Here is a 20,849-nt window from a genome sequence, read left to right as displayed (position 1 = left end):
GGCACAGTATCCTCTCCAAGAATCCTCTCCAAGAATACCCTGTGCTGGGGAGGGGGGGAGCAATCCGTGGTAATCCATGTCCCCTTCTCACCCTCAGAAATCATCTTCTGGTCAATTACTTTCCCTAAGCTTTGTGAAGACCCTACAGGGTTTGCTCAAAAGCTTAAAACCCTTTTTAAGGTCTATAAGCCAACTTATGGTGACATTCAGATGCTCCTCAGTGGTCTTCTCTCTGGAGACAAAAGGGATACACTCCTAAAAGAGGCCCATTGGCCTGCTCAGGACCCTGGCAATGCCAGTCTGCAGGACCTCTATAAACAGGTCCTAGACGCTGTCCCTGAGGTTCCCCCTCAAAAGACAGACTGGTCCAAAATTTCTATGTGTAAACAGAAGCTAGAAGAACACCCTGCTGATTACTATTCTTGCCTGATCCAAGCCTTTAAGGCACATTCCGGCAATGAAGACCCAGAAGCTAACCTTTCTGCTGTGATCATCCAGACCTTTGTTTTAGGGTTGTTACCAAAGATTTCTGAGCCCCTGCAGACAGCTGTAATCGGATGGGGAGCTAAACCCATCACCAAAATTCTGGCTGCTGCCACTCATTTCTATACTAAAGCTCAGCAGGAAAAATCAAAGGCTCAGGAAAAATTGATGGCTCTGCAAATCAGAGACCTTCAAGGTGATACCGGACTGTTTTGCTTAACCTAGCCACCTGGTCCCTTTGACATTCCTAATGATGTGTGTTGCTACTGCAAGCAGAAAGGCCACTGGAAGAATGAGTGCCCAAATAAACCCCAGGAGCCCCCGCTCTCAGCTAGTGCCCCTCCGTTTCAGCCAGGTGCCCACCGAGCTCCACCGCCCAGACCAGCTCCTTCCCAGTCCTTTGAAGGTGAAGATCAGTGTTAGGACAGCTGAGAAAACCCAGAGATTCTAGCCCCTTTGCTTTCTACTCTTTCTGATGTTACAATACCTGTTACTGTGCTCTCTCCACCCTGATTGCTTGTAGCAACACCCCTCTGGTTGCCTTTTAGCCCTTCAGGCCCTGTTGTCCCTCTTAGCCCAAATGGCCCACTCAGTGGCTCACTTGGCCAAAGGGGGGATGATGGCCGAGGTAGATAGTCATTGGTATGCTCCGGGTTTTTCTGCTGTGGTAGCAGTTTTTTGTTGCCAGTGCCTGCAGTGTCAATGACACAACCCTGGCCAACCACCCCGCCAGCCACACACATTACACAGGACTTTGGGCCATTATTCCTTCTCCCACCTCCAGATGGACTTTATTGAGCTGCCCAGGTCAGGACCCTGGAAATATGTGCTGGTCATTGTCTACCTTTTCAGTGGCTGGCCTGAGACTTACCCTTGCCGACGAGCTGATGCTCTCACTGTGGTCAAGAAACTTCTTTTTGACCCGGTGCCCTGCTTTGGTCTACCCCTTTCCCTGGACTCAGATCGAGGCCCTCATTTCATTGGCCAGGTGGTCCAACATGTTTTCAAGGCCCTTTCCATCTGATTCCAACTCCACAACCCAAATCATCCTCATGTTATGATTTCCACATCATTACACTCTTATAATATACATTTTTCTGCATTACAGATTTACATATAGATTTATGTATATATATTCGTTATATATATTACATAATATATGCTGTGGACATATACCATTTTTATATATGCAATTCAACCCAGACTTCCAAAATTGCATAGAAACCAGTTCAAATGGTAAACATTTAAATAAGTTGCTATATTTCAAGTTAACATCTAGCACCATCCATGGAGTGATGTTCAGAGAAGAACAGTATGGCTAAGGACAGACGGTCAAAAATCCTGAGGCTGAATCAATTCAATCTTTGCTACCCTATGCTGCTCATTCATGTGGACACTGATGATACTGCCAGGGGAGACCCTGAGGAGATCAAAAATGACTAGAGGGTTCTGGGTGCAAGGGTGAAGGGGATGGAGGCTCACATGGTGTTCTCCTTAATCCTTCCAGTTAAGGGAAAGGGCATGGGCAGGAGCGGGCACATCCTGCAGATCAATGCATGGCTTCTTGTGACTAGTAGGGCTTTGGCTTTTTTGACCACAGGATGATGTTCCAAAATGAATTGCTAGGAAGAGATGAAATTCACTTGATAAAGAGAGGGAAGAGCATCTTTGCACACAGACTCACTAATCTAGTGAGCAGAACTTTAAACTAGTTTCACCGGGAGATGGAGACCAAAGCCCTCAGGTAAGTGGGGAAGTGGGTAATCTAGAGAAAGTGCAAGTGAGAGTGGTCAACAAGGGAGGTGCTCTCATCCTTCCTGAGAAATCAGGGCAATCGACTTACCTTAAGTGCCTGTACACAACTGAATTACCTTAGGTGCCTGTACACAAATGTACAGAGCCTGGGAAACGAGCATGAAGAATTTGGAAATCCTCTCATAGTCACAGAACTATAGTTTCATAGTTAGTAGGGTTGGAAGGGACCTGAGCAGGTCATCAAGTCCAGTCCCCTGCCATGACAGGTGTCAGGGAACAGGGCCCCAAGGTCACAGTGGGCCGAGCAGTTCGGAACGAAACAGGCGGGATTAGCGGCGAGGAGCATGAGCGGTATGGGACTTGTGCGGTTTCAAATAAAGTTGATTTATTTACTTACGCTTTTGAAGCGTAGGCAGAGGAACTTGCTTGTTCAGTTACAGTAAAATAATAACGTACGAACAAGGGAGTCTGTTGGTCCATGGGGTTCCCGAGCCGAGCCCTTGCTTTCTACCCCGAAGGATAGGTGTGGCTGCCTGACTCAATAGTCCCAGGACTGGTCAACAGCTTATTGACTGGGATAACAAACAACAGAACTGTAACACGAAGAATGATGTGACGCCAGTCCAATGTGGACGAACGAGTAGTTGATGGTGATGCCGATGCCGAGGTCTATGCTGAAGGATGTAGTGATGTCGTAGCCATTGATCGAGCGGGTTAATCAGGATCATGGTCTGTCAGATGCCAGAAGTCAGTAGCCGGAGGATCAATACACGAAATCAGATCGAAAAATCGATGAAGAACAAATTGCAGGAAACAGCACGGTGAGGGGACCGGTGGGCCTAAAGCCCTCCCGAGGAGCAGTCCCTGCAGCCGCAGCCTCTGCTCTCAGGATCGGGTCAATCTCTCCCTGCGAGACAGTCCCTGCCAAGACAGCCTCTGTTCTCAGGTTGAGTCTCTTCCCTGTCATCTGGTCTCTCTTTTCCTGGGCGGGGGCTCACAAATCTTTTATAGCAACCAGTTAGCCAATCAGGTTGCATTTTTCATAGAATTTTCTGGTCTAATTACATCATCTGCTGAGCAGAGCTGAGCATGCTCGCAATAGTAAAGTAGGTCAGGTTTGACAGACAAGCCCTGGGGTCCTACAGGCGACACATGCTGGGCATGCTGTGGAATTTTCCGCTACTAGGCTTGTCTGCGCATGCTCAGAGCTAACTCTCTGTGTTATCAGCATTTATCCAAAATTTGGCTCTGACAACAGGAAAGAGTACTGGGGTCAAACGACCCCAGCAAGGTGATTGTCTAGCCTTGTCTTAAAGACCCCCAGGGTAGGAGCCAGCACCTCTTCGCTTGGAAGTTGGTTCCAGATCCTAGCTGCCCTGACAGTGAAGTAGTGCCTCCTGATGTTTAATCTGAATTTACCCTCTGCCAGTTTGTGACCGTTATTTCTAGTCACTTCTGGTAGTGCTCAGGGAAAGAGGGACTTCCCCCAATGCCTGCTGGTCCCCTCTGACTAGTTTGTAACAGGCCACTAGATCCCCCCTCAGCCTTCTCTTGTGGAGGCTGAACAGGTTCAGGTCCCGTAGCCTCTCCACATAGGGCCTGCCCTGCTGCCTCCTGATCATGCGAGTGGCTTTCCTCTGGACCCTCTCCATGTTGTCCACATCCCTCTTGAAGTGCGGCGCCCAGAACTGGACACAGTACTCTAGCTGCAGCCTGATCAGTGCCACATAGAGGGCGAGGATCACCTCCTTAGATCTGCTTAATGGATCTGTGGATGCATGACAAGGTGTAGTTGGCCTTCCTGACTGCATCCCCACACTGCCGGCAGATGTTCATCTTGGCATCAATGATGACTCCAGGATCCTTTTCTGCCTCTGTACTGACGAGAAGGGAGTTCCCCAGCCTGTAGGAATGGTGCTTGTTCTTCCTCCCCAGGTGCAGCACCTTGCACATGTCAGTGTTGAATCCTATCCTATTCTCATCCTCCCACCCCTGTAACCTGTCTAGGTCCGATTGTAGCCTATTCCTCCCTTCTAGGTTTCCCACATCCCCCCACATCTTAGTGTCATCAGAAAATTTGAACACGGTGCTTTTTACGCCCTTGTCCAAGTCACTGATGAAGATGTTGAACAGTGCAGGCCCAAGGACTGAGCCCTGTGGAACCCACTGCCCACATCGCTCCATGCTGAAAATGACCCATCCGCTACCACTCTCTGGGTGTGGCCCTCCAGCCAGTTGGTGACCCGTTTGACTGTGCAGGTGTCGACACCACAGTCCCCCAGTTTCTTAATGAGAAAGGAGTGAGAGAGAGTGTTGAAGGCCTTCCAAAAGTCCAGGAAGACTATGTCCACAGCTACCCCTGCATCTAAGGATTTGGTGACCTAGTTATAGAAAGCAACCAGGCTGGTTTGACAGGACCCGCCTCTAATGAACCCTTGGTGGTTGCCCCTAAGCATAATCTCCCCTGTTGGCCCCTCATGGACATGTGCCAGAATAATTCTCTCAAAAAGCTTGCCCAGGATTGAGGTAAGACTAACTGGCCTATAGTTTCCTGGGTCCTCCTCCTCCCCTTTTTGAAGATGAGAACCACATTGGCTCTCTTCCAGTCCTCTGGCACCACACCAGAGCACCACAAGTGCTCATACAGCTGTGCCAGGGGTCCCGCAATGACCGCAGCTAATTCCCTCAGCACTCTGGGGTGGAGATAATCCAGACCAGCTGATTTAAATACGTCCAGTTCCTTCGGAAATTTCCTGACTAGATCCTCCCTGACCCTTGGCCTAGGTGTGCCTCCCCTGGGGCCTGAGAGGGGCACAGTGGGGGGGATGATCTGGTCCCTGCTCAGGAAAATGGAGGCAAAGAAGTTGTTAAATAGGTTAGTTTTGTCATCTGGTGTGACAACCAAATTTCCTAGCATGTCCTGCAGAGGGACCCACGTTACCTGGAACCTTCTTTTTGCCCCCTATGTATTTAAAAAAAGACTTCTTGTTGTCCTTTATCCAGGAAGCTAGTCCCTGTTCCATCTCCACCTTGGCCTTCCTGACCACCCCCTTGCATTGCCAAGCAACTGCAGTATAATTCTCCCTGGTGATGGCCCCTCCCTTCCACTGGGTGTGTGCCTCCCTTTTAGCTAGGAGACATTCCTGGATGCTTTTGGTGAGCCATGGGGGCTTTTGCACCCTCTTGCTCCCTTTGATCCATGTTGGGATTACCTCCTTTTGGGCTTGGAGGATCGTCTCCTTAAGGAGCGAGCACTCTTCTTGGACACATGGCTCCCCCCCCGTCCAGGACCTCAGTGCTTGCCTGACTATTCTCCTTAGCTCATTGAAGTCCACCCTCCTGAAATCTAGGGCTGCTGCCTTGCTGTAGGCCTTTGCCACCTTGTGCTAGATAGTGAATTCCAGGAGGCGATGATTGCTGTCGCCCAGATGGTCAAGCACCTGTAGCCCCTCACCAGGTTGTTGCCAGTGGCCAGTATCAGGTCCAACAAGACTTCTCCCCTGGTGGGATTGTGCACCTCCTGGGTTAGATGGAGGTTCTGCATTCTGGCTAGAAACCAACGTGAGCGGTCAGACCTGGCTGACTGCTTTTCCCAGCAGATGTCTGAAAGGTTCAGGTCACCCATGATGACCTTTGTCCTTTGACCTAACTACCTCTGTGATCTGACTTAAGAATTCCTGGTCTAGCTCTTCCCCTTTGGCTAGGTGGTCTGTAGTAGACCCCGACTGTTAAATCTCTTTCCCCTCAACTGCCCTGTATTCTAACCCAGAGCATTTCAGAGTGTGCCTCCTCTGATTCTTTGCTAATTGATGAGGATGTTTGTTCCTCCTTAATGTAGACCCCCACCTTTCCTCCCTGTCCTATCCCTCCTGTACAGCCTTTAGCCCTTGATATTCACTGCCCAGTCATGCATTGGGTCCCACCACATTTCGGTGAGCCCTATGATGTGATTGGAATAACAGACTTGGTGGGATAGCTCATATAACTGAATCATTGTCATGGATGGGTATAAACTGTTCAGAAAGGACTGGCAGGGGAGAAGAGGAGGAGTTATTGCACTTTATATAAAAAGAGTCATGTGATTGCTCAGAGCTCCAGTATGAAACTGGAGATAGGCCTGTTGAAAGTCTCTGGTTTAGGGCCAGAGGGGAGAGCAACAAGGGTGATGTTGTGGCAGGGGTCTGAGATAGACCAGGAGGATGTGGTGGATGAGGCTTTCTTCAAACAGCTAGTGGAAGTTTCTCAATCACACACCCTGGTTCTCAGGGGGGACTTCAATCACCCTGACATCTGCTAGGAGGACAATACCATAGGTGGCAGAAGGGGAGGGGGCTAGAGAGGCTTAACCCACACAAATGCAGGGCAGTGGTAGGACTGCAAGGCAGTCCAGCTGCAGACTTCTGGCAGCTGCAGCAGGAGTGGGGAGAGGTGTGCATGCAGCGGTGGAGGGAGGGACTGGGGCTGAGGCTGGGGTAGGTGTTGCACAGCAGTGAGTGGTTCATCCAGGGGGCATGGCTCCTGCTGCTATGTACACCCCAGGAGGGCATGGGGGGCATGTGCTTCCAGATCTGCATGGGGTGAGGGCAGGCTGCCACTGCAGGCTGGGACTGGGGCTATGCTGGGATCTTCCTGGTGGGAAGGGGTTGGGCTGCGCTGCACTCAGGGTAGCTGGCAGTGACACTGGGTAGGGACTGGGTAGGGCCTGCCTTGGTAGGGGCTGCCTCAAGCACAGTGCAGTGGAAATCCTCCCCTACCGGGAAGAGCCAGTGTGCAGTAGCAGCTGCCTCTCTCCCTCACACAGAATGGTGGGCATTTCCCGCCCCCCCCCGGCCTATTTGTCCCACCACCCAGTCTGGTCAGGGCCCCACTCAACTCAGTTCCTGCTTCTGCCTGTGCTCCACTTCTTCCCTCACTGCTGAAGCCTCAATCTTCTCCCCCACCATGGCTCTTTCCCCTCCCCTGCCCCTTCCCCGACATAGTTGCGTGCACATGCACACACACGCTCAGCCCCTCCAAATAATCTTTTCTCCCTCTGCCTATAGACAATACAGCAGTATGCAGGAAGTTTTTGGAGAGTGTTGGGCACAACTTCCTGGTGCAAGTGCTGGAGTGGCCAACTAGGGGCTGTGCTCTTCTTGACCTACTGCCCACAAACAGGGAAGAATTGTTGGGAATGTAATAGTGGATGACAACTTGGGGCAGCAGTGGCCATGAGATGATTTAGTTTGGGATCCTGAGGAAAGCAAGGATGGAGAGCAGCACAGTAAAGACCCTGGACTTCAGAAAAACAGATTTTCACTCCTGCATCCCCCAACAAATTCCCATTTGGAAATTACCATCTGGAAAACCTGGAGCATTTCCCATACCTTGTCAGGCTCTCCCAGTCAGTCACTCCTGAAGTAGAAATTGAACATAGGATTTGCTGTGCCAGCATATCTTTTGGAAAGCTACTTCAGCTTTCCCTACCACATAAACCACCCTGGCCTGAGCAGCAGCTCAGTCTTGGCTTTGGCCCCAAGCTTGGGGCCAAAGCCAGAGCTCAGCCTCTGCCTGTTCTGGCTGGTACTTGAATCAAATACAGGGGCTAGGGACACAAATTACACATCAATCTGTGTAAGTGATTAGAAACTAGTTCAAATCTGCAAGACAAGAGAAGTTCAGTGCACATAAACCACTTTCAAAATGGCTGAAACTGGTTTACGATAAACCTGGATGGATGTAATATCAGACTTAACTGATTTAGGTTAAATTGGTTTATTGAACTTCTGTTCCAGATCCCCCCTAGATTCAAGTTAACTCAGTCACCGAGCATTCCAGGATGCTTTGCACCTCCTCTGCAAACCTCCCCTCTCAGGTAGGTGGGCTAGTCTTGGCCCAAGCTGTCTGCTCCAGCCAAGCAGGGAGGCATGCTTTAGTGCCCCTCAGCTTCTGGCCTGGGCCACTTCAGGCATGTGGCTGCATTTCCAGAACCAAACGTGAATGTCTGTTCACTTGCTCATTGCATGTACCTTCTAACAAAAACTGTAATCTATTCAGTTTAGTCTAAGCTGCAAAGACTGAATCAATTCAGCCTCAGACTTCTTGACTGTCTGTACTTAGCCAAGGCTTTTTTCCCTTCCATGTTGATTGGGCGGGGGGGGAAGCCTCCCCTTGGCTTTGAGTAAATATCATATATCATAATGATCATTTAATATCTTCATAAACTACATAAACCTGATCTCAGTAATAATATAAACAATGAATTCTTGCATCTAAACTCAACTGGCCCAGGCAAATGCTCCTTCTGTTTTCCCTCTGGTAAGTGTAGGAAGAAGGCATGCATGAGAAGTATTTCAGTCTTAAACCAAATTGTAATGAACCACAAACAGCCTCACTGGAATTTCAGTTGTTTTTGTCTCCAATGTACATTCAGCGATCCACAGCAGCATGTACTTTCTAACTACTTTATACTTCAGAGATTGCCACTGCATGTGTCTGGCTTAGGGCCCTAAGGGGGCCTATGTATGCTTGGTTGCATTCAAGCTTGTCAGTTTGTTTAGTGACAGATATGTTTGGTGTTCCCCTTTTAGTCTTACAGATGAATCCTTGATTTCAGAAATTAACCCAGTTCTTGAAGATACCAAGCAGGCCACATTTAGGAATGTCACTATCATCTTTTTCAGAAAGAAAAAGACTTAAGGGACATATCCAAAGGCCTTTGAGAGGGGGCAAGAGGTACATGAGGGAATGAAAAAATGTTCCCTGTGCTGCAAACTTGCAGCACGGGGAGAAAATTAGAACCCTGGGTATCCAGGGGTCTAAGAAAACCAAAGTTTAAAAAAGTGGAGCAGGGCACGGTCCCTGAGGAAACCGGAGGCTGGGTCCTCCAGGGAAACGCCAGAGCATCTCCATGGTTGACCCCTCACCCTGGTGCTGAAGCAGCGTGCTCCAGAGCCAGTGAGTAAGGGGTCAGGGGGCTGGAGGAGTGGGAAGGGGACTATGAGGGGACCCCCCCAGCCCCATCTACTCCCCCAGCCCCACGATCCCTGCAGTGCCCAGCCCTAACCCCTGACTGCCCCCCCCGATGCTCCTGATCCCTGCGGTGCCTCCCCCAGACCCCCCAATCCCCACAGTGCCTGGACCCAGCCCCTCAGCCCCCCAAGGCCCCCATTCCCTGCCCCCCCCCACCCCAGCATGCTCATTTAAAATAAACCCAAAAAACCCTGGCACTTACTGGCAGCTCCAACTGCCATCAGGATCACTTGGGGCCCCGCCTGCAAAGTGGGACAGCCCCAATGGCACCAGCCCAGGCCCTCCTGCCCTGTTCTGCCTGGGATGGGGCTCTGCCAGGAGTCCCTGGAACTCCCCCACTCCTGCTCCTGGGTTAAGTAGAGGCTTTTTTTCCCCAGTTTTTTTTTTTTTCTGTTTTTTCTGGCTCTTTTTTTTTTTTTTTTTTTTTTTTTTGGAAGTGCTGGTGCCTGGGGTTGGGGGGGCAGCCATGGGGGCCTGGGGGAGTGTGGGGTTGGGGCTGGATGGGGAAGCCATCAGGGGGGCTGCAGCAGCTGGTGGGGGATGGGGCCAGGTGGGGCAACAATTGGGGCCTGGAGTGGGGCATGTGAGCCTTGCGGGGGGTGATGGTAGCCCCTGCAGGGGGCATTTGGCCCCTGTTGGGACCCGTAACCCCCGTGTGGCCATACTGCCCGAACAGTCAGTGCTTTAACACTGTAGTTATATCAATAAAATATTGCCCAACTGATCTCTGTCTCTCACTCTCTCTCTTTATAGTGGTCTTTTGTTTTAATTGTGGAGGAACATGGATTTTGGGGTATTTTACGGAATGACTGTGGGATTTTTTTTATCAGAGATTTTTCAGTTTTCCAATAGGGAACACCAAAATTCCTGCTAGGGAGGCCAGTGGCAGGACCCTGCCTGCTCAGAACTGGCAGCTGGCTGTGGCTGACCTGCTGGCCAAATGGGGCCAGGAGGACATGCTTTGACAGTTCAAAGCACGCCACCACACCCAGAACATCTTTTGGATGATAGCTGCCCAGATGGCTGGGCAGGGGGCAGATGTGGCAGTATTGCCACACAGAGGCCAACCCTGCAGCCAGAACCTACTGGCAACTGGCCCAGAGGGACAGATGCCTCATTCTGGTCTGGCAGGCATGCAGCTGGTCACATCCAGGCAGCAGCCCCCCATTGCCAGACTGCTGCAGTGGGTAAAGAGTGCAGGGAACTCTCTGGGCTGCTTCAGCAGTCCAGCTGGCACAAGGGGTAGTGTATTCAGGCACCAATTGCATGGGCCCCAGAAGCTCCTGAGAGTGAGTAGCCCTGAGCTATTTGGCAGGGCGGCTTTTTGCCCTGTCCTGGCCCCAGCAGTACAGCTTTTTATATTGCTGGGGACAGCATAGGTGCTGGCTCCAGGCTCTAGCTTACCCTGGCTGCAGATCTGGGAGAAGCCAGGGAGGGTTATTTTGCCCCAGGTGCACAATTTTCTCCTCAACAAAGTCCATGTCCAAGCACGTGTGCTGGGGCAAAAAGCCCCAGCTCAAATTTGCACTACTTTTATTTGAGCTGCTGCGAGCACATGTGAGTCCCAATGAGTCCAATGTGGCCTGGAAGAAGCTTTGAATGCTGGACAGACAACAATTTCCTTTGGAAAGCACGTATAGAGCTGGCCATCTCTGTGGACAGAGACAGTAGATCAGCTACAGTTTCCAACCAGTCTCACCTAGTGAGAAGAGACCTATTTTTAAATACAGTTATCTGTATTTAGACAACCATTTTATTTATCTCCCCTTTGTTTTCCCCTTCTGAGAGATGCTCTCTATTCAGTAGGGGAAAATGTCCATGTATTTTCCATTATTTTCTGGAATTTGAAAAAAAAGTCGTCTGTCTAGGGGTTAGTCATACTGGCAGGAATGTGTCTGGTGTTGGTAAATTCTTATTCCCTCATAAATTGCCTTGGTAGGAATGGTGGGCCCCATTATGAGATTCTGCAAAACCAGCCATTTGTTGCAAAGGTCATCTTTATCTGCCATTTTCTCATGGTCATACAGACATCCCCTAGGAGAATGTGCTGTAGAGCTCTGGGCTGTGGCTCAGGACATAGGAATGTTTTGTGTATTTGATCAATATATAGTTCTAGGTCATGCCCAGTCTGGCCTTGTTCTGTACTATGCTATAGAAACTACTCTTTTGGCAAAAGACAGAAACAAAGCAATTCTGGTATTTCTTCATCATACATTTCTTCATCATGTTGGCAAATGTGGGTGAAACACTTACAGAGCAGACAGGTATCAGACTTGATACTGCCTGGTCAAATTGGTATAAACTGTGGGGGTTTTTGCCTTCCTCTATAGTGGGAGCTGGAGGTCCTTGTATTTCTCAAACATATTTTAACAACCTTGCAGCAGCGGGATGTTAGCCACTATAGTCCCCCTGCCTTACCTGTAGCAGGCTAGGGTGTTAAGTCTTGTGGTTTTATCAGGGTTGACTGTAGTTTTTCTAATTTGTTAGACAATGGATTTGTATAACATGTTTTGAATAGGTATGATCCTGCCTCAGGTAGGGGGTTGGATTAGATGATATCTGGAGCCGTACTTCTCTGATTTGCTATGATTCTATGATCAACACAAAGGCACATTTTCCCCCTTAAATTTACCCAAAATATTTTTTTGTTTTTAAATCAACAACTTTAAATATTTTCCCAACCATGAGAATAATTCATCTTCCAACATAAATATATTTGCAGGTCTGCTTGTTGCCCCTGTTTGTGTTCATTAGTTTTTAAAAAGGAAGTCTTTATTATGAAAAATAGAAAAAAAACTCTATAAAAACTTTTGGATCAGGTTGTATTTCACCCTCCATGGAAACAAAGGGAGCAAAAAGCACAAGAAAACTCCCTTCTGAAACTGCTAGGGAAAGGAGAGGCTTCTACACTTTGCCCCTTTCTGTATCAGGGGGATTACTGAATCCTCTTCAGTGATGATTTGGTGCCCATGCATCCTGGACCTCTTAGCATAATTCATCCTTCAGCTCTTTTGGGGTGGTGTGACTCTCACCACCACTAGGTGTGGCTATACTGTAAAAGTATCGCTTTCTGAATTGCGCATTTAGCTTTCTTGTTTGTTTGCTTCTGTTGATTAAGAGGAAGCTTGACAGTGGAGTGAGGAATTCTCTGAAAATATTACATTTACAAGGTCCTGTTTTCTTGAACTCAGGAAGAATACAACAAGAGAGAATTTCTTTGTTCACAGTTCCAAACCTCTTCAGCCCTAAAAGCATTCTTCCTAGGTGCTTACTTTAGTTCTCAGTCTGTCTCCTTGAGTGTTTGCTTCTTTCCTGTAAAGGTTTTGTGGCATTTCTCCTTGCTTCTCTTGCCTACGCCCAGATTCACTATTCAAGCTACTGTATTGTCCAGTTTTATCAATCAGAATGAGCCGCCTCCTCCCCCATCCCCTGCTTTCCTGCTAACTCCAAATCCAGTCTTGCATGTGGCTTTGTTTTAAGCAGATAGCCATATTGTTTCAGTTATCTGGAAATAAAGGAGTTCTAGTGCTTCTTACATGTATCTTGAATGAATCACCACTGTTGGTGTTTCCTCTACCAACATGTAACCCGACTCATAAAAGTACATTCCTCGGGTACCCCATTTCCATGGCAGTTTTCATTCCTGGATGTTGAAATTCTTGTGTAATTAAGAAAATAAATCGCAGAATAACTGCCTGTCACAACATATTATTAGGGATAAGAACTACATATGCACATATGAGGAGGGGGATGTATGACCACCAACAAAAATGCTGCTTTCAAAAGAATGTTACGAAGTCAGCAAAGAGGAGCACACAAAAGCTAGGATTTGCCAGAATTAAGGTTGCCTGTACATCTTTAATTATGTTGGGTGTATTCACAAAGATATCATTTTAATTACTTCATCATATAGTATTTTTTTAACCTAGGAATGTTGCCTCCTACAATCACAGGCCATCCTCACTTAATACACAACTATTCAATACTTCATTTTCTCCTTGTTCAATCAGGCCTTGGGCTGTCTTTAATGCACACTATTCAAATTCCTCTCCAAAGACAGAATTGTCAGTTTTCTCCTGGGCTTTTGTATGGCACTCGTCACTAAAGTATCTGAATGCTTCACAGACATTAATAAATTTATAGTCACAACATCCCTGTAAGAGGACTGGGGGTATTTTAATCCTACGGAGAGGGAATCCGAGGCACAGAGCAAATATGATCAGGAATATCTACTAATTTGTGGGCCCATTTCAAGAAGCCTTAAGGCCTCCTGATTTTTCCAGAACGCTTAGCATTATATAGCTGTTCGTGTGTTCAAAGCACAGTTGCCATTGACTTCAGCCACAGCCATGAGTTCTCAGCACTCCTGCAAATCAGATTCTAGGGTCACAAGGCAGGCAGTCAGGCAGAAAACACGGAGCACATAATTACTGACTGCCTGCAGAAAGTTTAGATTAAGTAGTTTGCTTAGCATCACCTCAGAAGTCTACGGGTAAAGGCATGAATGCAAACCAATTCTCTAGGGCAGCATTCATTTGTCTTAACCATGAAAACCATATCTGCTCCTGCAATAGTCTGTTTTGTTCACTGTGCACTTTTCAGCTTGTGCAACTAAAGAGGCAGGGGTCTTCCAGACAAGAACTACTTTCACAACACAGCCCTCGTTTCTCCTCAAAGTAGGTCTATCCTCTGCATGGAATAAGGCAATGGTTCTGGAAAAAACATAGGGTATGATCTTTTAATCTATGATACTGAGAGCAACCCAAATTGAAACACTTATTTTTCATTCAGATTTTTAAACTCTTTTTATAATCCTTCAATCTAGATACATTTCTAAATAAAACATCTTTTCAAAGCAGAAAAATGTGTTTTATTTACACAGTCCAAATGAAATGTTTTGCCTTTTTCAATTTTTTTTTTTGTCTTTTGATTCAAATTATGTGCAGAAAGTGACACAACTCTGCACCAGAAACTCTGTCACCAAATTATTCATCTGAAAAGTTCCATCCACCTCTAATCAGTATATATGAACCTAAGGAGACCAGAATACAATTTCTCAGACATCCTCAATTTCTTGCATTTCCTATGTTTTTAACGTTTTGAGTTGTTACATATGTTCTTTCAATGTCTGTTGACATCTAGCCATTTTAGTGTTGTGTTTTCTATCTTTGGATGGATCCAAGGTCATAGTATCAGTTTTTATTGTGTATCCATTGAAAAGTTAGTAATGTCCCTCTACGAACTGACATTTGAACCAGATTATAACAATACATACAGTACAGATGTTTCTCAAAACATCAACCACATTACACTGATGCCTCCTTGTTGCACATAGAAATATGAATTTCTTGCTTTATGAACATTAGTTTTCTATTATTTTGTTGCCAGTTATAATATAACACAAATGAAGGGTAGAAAACACAGTAGGAGCCTGGTCTGGTGTACTTGCAAGTGTGCAAAGAAGAAAGACCAGGAAAATGTTTTCTTATCAACTTAAAATCTGTTGCCTTATAAGCCAAATGATTATCCTGTAACAAACTTTTGTACATGGCAAAATTCCTTTTTAGAGAAAGATTCTGTCAGATTCATTTTTATATGATTTTGCTGCATGGCCTTACCTCTTGTACTATAAGTATAGAGCTACATAGTATGGTATACTCAACATCAAGCAAAGCCAAGATATGTAACAAAATATATTTATATCAAAAACCCAAGACAGACATACAGTACTGTATAAAAGCAGATGAGAGCTTTACAGTATGCTTCTTAACTGAAAAGACTACAGTTGACTTCCAAGGATTGAATCAGGGTTTCAGGTCAAAAGAACAAAGATTTACCAGAGTGCTTTTGGCAGAAGGAATGATATACCGGGTTCTACTTGAACTTCCTAAATTATAATTACTAGTCAGGGGAATACACTGCATGCATGAAAAATAGATTTTCAATATATGGATCTGAGACCTCTCCATGTCTCTGAATTTCATCGTGACTTATTTAAATGCATTTACCAGAAGGGGTAAAAGAACCCCCTACAAATAACATGAAAAATTCTTACCTACTTAATTTACCCTTTGTTTTAATTAAGCAAAATGAGCTATGTTATTAATAAAAATTGTATGGCATCCAACTTGACTCTATTACAGACTAATAAAATGATTGATCTATGCCCTGAAGAGGTTACATCTTAAATAGAAACAACCATAAAAACTAAAAATAAAGGGGATTGGAAGGAGAAAGGAGAGTAAGGGCATAAGAAGACTACAAAGTTTTCCATATGCCTTTAAATGTTTCAAGGGGTCGATACATTTCTTTGTTTGTTCTTCTTGAAGGCTCTTTTGTGCATTACAAGATAACTGTGTCTTTGGGAAGGATTTAAATACAAAAAGTGGAAGCAGAGTGGTGAGCTGGAATTGGTGGCATGGAGAAATTATCTGATAAGAATAAGGTATAAACCTACAAAACTAAAATAATTTTAAGTTAAGGATTCCTTTAATAAATCTCAGTATTCCTGGCGACTCCTGGTCACAATGAAGACTTTCATTATGTTTCATAATTCTGTATGATGGCTACCTACTTTGTTGTGCTTTATACAGATTGGAGGGCTACAATCAATACATATATCCCCACCCCCAAAAAATTCTACTGTACTGTCATTTAACTTCCATGTAAGGTTGAGTTACTGTGTTTTCTTGCGTACAACTTAAACGTTTTTCCCTCAGAAATCAGCTGCTGGAAATTGGGGTGTACACTATAATTGAGAAAATATGGTAATAAGTTTGTGTTACTTAAGATTGCCTGGGGGAAAGTGAAAATAACGCTGCACATGCTCCATAGGGAGCAGCACAATGAATGTATTGGCCTCCCTAGTAGCTTGCTATTGCTACTTGCTGCTACTTACTAGTATTTTCAAGGATTTTTCAAAAACAAGGTGCATATCATATTTAGGATGTTTGTGTGGGGGTGTTATATATCAGAAAATTTGGTAAATTTGTACAACTAAATGAAATAAAGAATTGCCATGCCATGGGAACTTCTGACATATCAATATGTGCTTGCATCTCAAAATAAGAGGAAATGTACTAAAGTGTAAGTGGAAATCATTTTAATCTGAAGTGACATATTATTTTGTTTAAGGGGTTTTCATCAAAATGAAATATTTTAAAATTTCTAAAATGAAAAGAAAGTTTACACATTTTGGTTTACTGAAATTACCCAGGATGCTTTATTTCTAGCCCCAGTCTTCATCCATTGGCCAGGTTTCTTTATCAGACTATTATCCATACTGCATCCAAAGTTATGTGATTTTTTGATGTACCACATAGATTGGTCAGAAGGAAATCAGCTTGTTCTCTTCTGGGAAGTGTAGTCCTCTGAAGAACTTGGTCACAGGAGAGAAAGTGGCCAGATGATATTCTCATGATGCATTATGCTCTAGGACAGGGGTTCCCAAAGTTTTTATGTCGCAGCCCAGAAGTGGCCACGGCCTGCCAAACATGGCCCAGCAGTCATAGCTGACCACGGCTAGAATTTCTGGCCAGGAGACAGGTAAGGATACCCCCATGCCTGGGCTCGGGGGGGCCGCAGTTTGCTGGTCCATGGCCACTTCTGGTCTGGCAGCCGACTGTGCTGTGGTCTGGTAGCCAACCAGCTGCAGTCTGGCAGCGGGCCGTGGCCCAGGGATTGAGAACCCCGATTCTAGGGAAATACAATTTAATGTTTCAGGTGTGTCCCAACAAATAAAATATTCAAATTCAATTTAACTGGACCTGCCATTAAATATTTAATTTAAATTTTTGTTTTCATAGTCAAACATTTCAGTTTTCCAGAAACTGAACTTTCTGTTGAAAATGGTTCCAAAGGAAATGATCAGACTAGGTGTAGTAATTAACATGTTTGTTTTAATAATAAGATCATTTGTATTGATTGCATCTGGAGGTGGAAGAGGCACAGGGAATTAGAGAAGAAATAATCTTACATATAAGGTCTAAATGAGGCCTCTGTTAGAACTTTAAATTTATTACCTGCCATGTTTATGCCTCTGCTAAGAACTGGAGGGAAGGGGAGAGTTTTAAAATCTAAGGTGAAATATGTAATTCCAAAATAATTCATGATCATTTCAAAGATATTCTGTATGTAATCTATTAAATACATTTCCTAACAGAACATATATCTACTTCTAAAGACAGATGATACATACCTTCTAGATACTTCAAACTATTTTTTTACCCCCTTGGAACAAGGAAGGCTTGCAGTAAGTCACAGAATGAAATTAATGGAAGGAGTCCTATTTACTTCAGTGGAAACAGTATTTCTCTAATGGAGACCACAGTCACTAATGTCAGGTCTCCCCTAGAAGCTTCCCCTGATGGTTCTGGTCACAGAGGACCTGAACATACCTCATGGAATGGATGTTTTAGGGGCGACAAGAGAATTGAATTTTATTCAGTTTCCCTCTTGGTTGACATTTGGAAGTATACCAATGGTTGGTGGGAGGCCTGAAATGACTTTACTATTAAGTCTCTTGAAGGAGTAAGAGAAAATACAGAAATACATTGGAGGTGAAACCACCAAAATTTTTGTTTATCTTCTTTCTTGCAAATCTCCCATTTCATTTAACAAATTTAAAATACCTTCCTTTCCTTTCTGTTCTTTTTCAGACCCTGTCTTCAAAAAAGAGCTAAGGATAAATAAAGAAGTGTCTCTCACGAAGGTTTTTCATTTAAGCTTCTGTGTCACAGATACATTATGAACAATATTGATTTTTCTGACCTCAGTCAAGCAACATGAAGGCTTAGCTTAGATTCATCTTTACCTTATATTTGTCATAAATCTTAGATGTGCCAATATTCTATATTTGAATGCTTTGTGCACATTAGCAATATTGTAAAATCATATTGTATTAAGTGACAAACCACTAAATTTATTGCACAATGGGTTCATCTTAGCACTACATGCATTATGAATAATAAAACACTTATTGATCCTAATGACAGATTATTACAACATTAATTTTTAGTTGAGGCAGGGCATTTTCCCAATTGATATTGTACAGATATTTGCTAAAACAGCACAGCCACAGGAAGCTTTCCTTATGCTATAATGATGTTGTTCATCATAATTATGTTGTGTCAGCACACACATATAGGTCAACTTAAGTTCAGAAAGATAGGATTATATTTTCTTCTCAGTGTGTGCATGCCGTTTAAATGCTTCACTGCCTCTAAAACTAACACTAGTCACATGTATACAGTAAATAATCCCTGTTCAATGAAATGAGAATATGCTTGTCATCCTTCTGGTTTAGAAAACAGAGTTGCCACAGAAAGTGCTGATGCAATGCTGAACAAATTTGATGATTCCAACACAGGGATTAGCATAGTTAAAATGAAATCACTGCACTATTTGAGTAATTAAATGTATTTGAAATTTTGAGTTACCTCAACTTATTAATATTGGTGGTAAATGTATGGTGAAGACATAAAACAGTTCTTAGGAAAGCTGCAGTCTTTTTGAAATTGTGCAGGAGAAAATGTCTTTTTTTTTACTGTATGTAGACTTGTCTAGTTACTTTTGTAATGAATATGATAGTTGCACTTCCTTTCAAAATACGCCATGAATAATCTGCCTGTTGGCTAAAAGATAAGAGGGTCCATCTTTAATTCAATGGATGTGATATTTGTGCATATAATTGCCACTGGTATTGAATATAAATTGTCTTGCTTCCATGATGTGCAGACAAGTTTCCAGGGTGCATGCACATTGTTATTGAATGCGTGTGTTTAATTTTGCCCTGCATATTCTGAGGTGTGATACTTGGAACTTGGATACTTTTTCTTGGAAATTTCCAGTTTTCACACATATACATTCATCCAAATAATTTATTATTATTATTATTATTGAAAAAGTAAAAAATAGTGATAGGTGAAAAAAAAAAAGGAAAATGAGCCTAAGAACGATTCTCATTTCTGTCATGTATTGCAGTACAATCCGCCTGCTATACAATGATTCACAATAAGAGGGTGTAGAAACAATGTAAGAGGCTTTAAATGTGCTGCAGTGATAATGATGGCAATAGATGCTTTAAACCATGAAACTGTCTTTGCATTGCTTTGAAACAGCCAATTAACTAACATTCCATAGTGGCTTAAGTGAGCTGATCAAATGCCAAATCACTCCATCAATCCTTAGTTTGCACTCTGGTTCTCTAAAGGTGAATGTATTGTCTTCCTTCATTGAACTGAATGGTTTCAGTTGTTGATATGTATAAAAGAAAAAGTATTATCAAACTAGATAAGTAGATTTCAAATTAGTTTTCATTTCTTTAACAAGCGGTAGGCACTACTTTGTTTGGCAAGCAAAACTAATGAATAATTTTTGTGTGATTGGTCACTGTCACTATTCCAAATGAGATTGAATTCTTGAAGAAAAATGATGGACACAAACCACAGTATGGTCTCTGTCTTTTTTTCCTTTGAACTCAGTAAGATTTCATACATTCTTAGCACTCAGCTCATTAGAAAAGATCAGCATTATTTCAAACTATAAAAATCCATGGGGTGGAGATTCAATTTGAATTACTGTCTATATCCCCCACCAATACTGCCTGTAATTCAAAATGACCCTGTTTTTTTTGCCTGGGAAGCTTATTTTGAAGAACAGCATTTACCTTAACTGTAGTCAGTATTTGGGAATTTTATGCATACAGGTTTCAGATAATTGTCTATACTGATGAATATCATTTTGGCTGACTCTCAAGCTGATTGGACGTGTGCCCAAGGGCATAGGTGCCAGGCAAAGATGATTTTACTAGAACAGTTTGCATAACAAGCAACTGTCATCTCATTAGGAAGCATAGGCATTTTTACCACACGCTGTTTAACACATCATCACACCTGTTCACACTCCATTGTCCTAAGGATGCAGTTAGGCAGCTTTTTGTTGACTTTATTTTTTTCATTTCTCACTGATGTTGGTCATCCTGTGCCAAAGATTCAGAAGTGTGAGATAAATGCAATTTACACTTTAGTATGTGGGTGTGAGAGAGATGCTGGGGGCAAAGGTGGGGGTGGTAAAGGGCATGATTATGTTTGCAATAGTGACCAATAGCAGTGGCTTCTTCTATCTTATACCTTCTACCTGCTGGTTACTGTTCTTGCCATTACTGCATTGCCTGCTTCTTTAGCATGTAAGCTACAGCTACAGCTACAGCCACAAAGATTGGGAAAATTACATGTTCACAAATGAATCTGTTATAAAGACACCCAATTGCCCCTTTTGGAGTTGGACTACATAGAAAGAAAGTTAATATGGTAACATCAAGTTCAGCTCAAAGGAGGCAGCTATAGCTAGTTAACCCTTACTCAGAAGAACCAGCAATGGCTAACTGATGTGGTTCAAGTAAAGCATTGCTAAGCTGTTCTGTTAACTTAGGCTTATTATACATCTGGGTTTTCCTGGACATGTCCTCTTTTTGAGTCCTCCCATCTCTGTCCGGGCAGTTTTTTAAAATATCAGTAAATGTCCAGGATTTTACTATGTCTCTGCTTTCCTGGCACTTCCTGGCTTACCCCAGCAACAAGCTGCTTAGGGCTGGGGGAGTG

The 20,849-nt window shown here is 44.1% G+C and overlaps 1 long non-coding RNA gene across 1 annotated transcript in view; it reads left to right on the top strand.

Annotated features, from left to right (window-relative positions):
* The window catches only part of LOC149868378 (uncharacterized), a 32,940-nt gene extending 13,390 nt beyond the window's left edge, over positions 1 to 19,550 (top strand). Inside the window, exon 3 of the long non-coding RNA XR_016440983.1 lies at positions 17,907 to 19,550. This is a non-coding gene — a long non-coding RNA (uncharacterized LOC149868378). The remainder of the gene's footprint in view (positions 1 to 17,906) is intronic.
* Positions 19,551 to 20,849: the final 1,299 nt, after the last annotated feature.

Source organism: Crocodylus siamensis, chromosome 3, assembly GCF_052110815.1.
Source record: "Crocodylus siamensis isolate JL-2025a chromosome 3, ASM5211081v1, whole genome shotgun sequence".
NCBI classification, from domain to species: Eukaryota; Metazoa; Chordata; order Crocodylia; family Crocodylidae; genus Crocodylus; species Crocodylus siamensis.
This window is presented reverse-complemented; position numbering and strand designations above follow the sequence as displayed.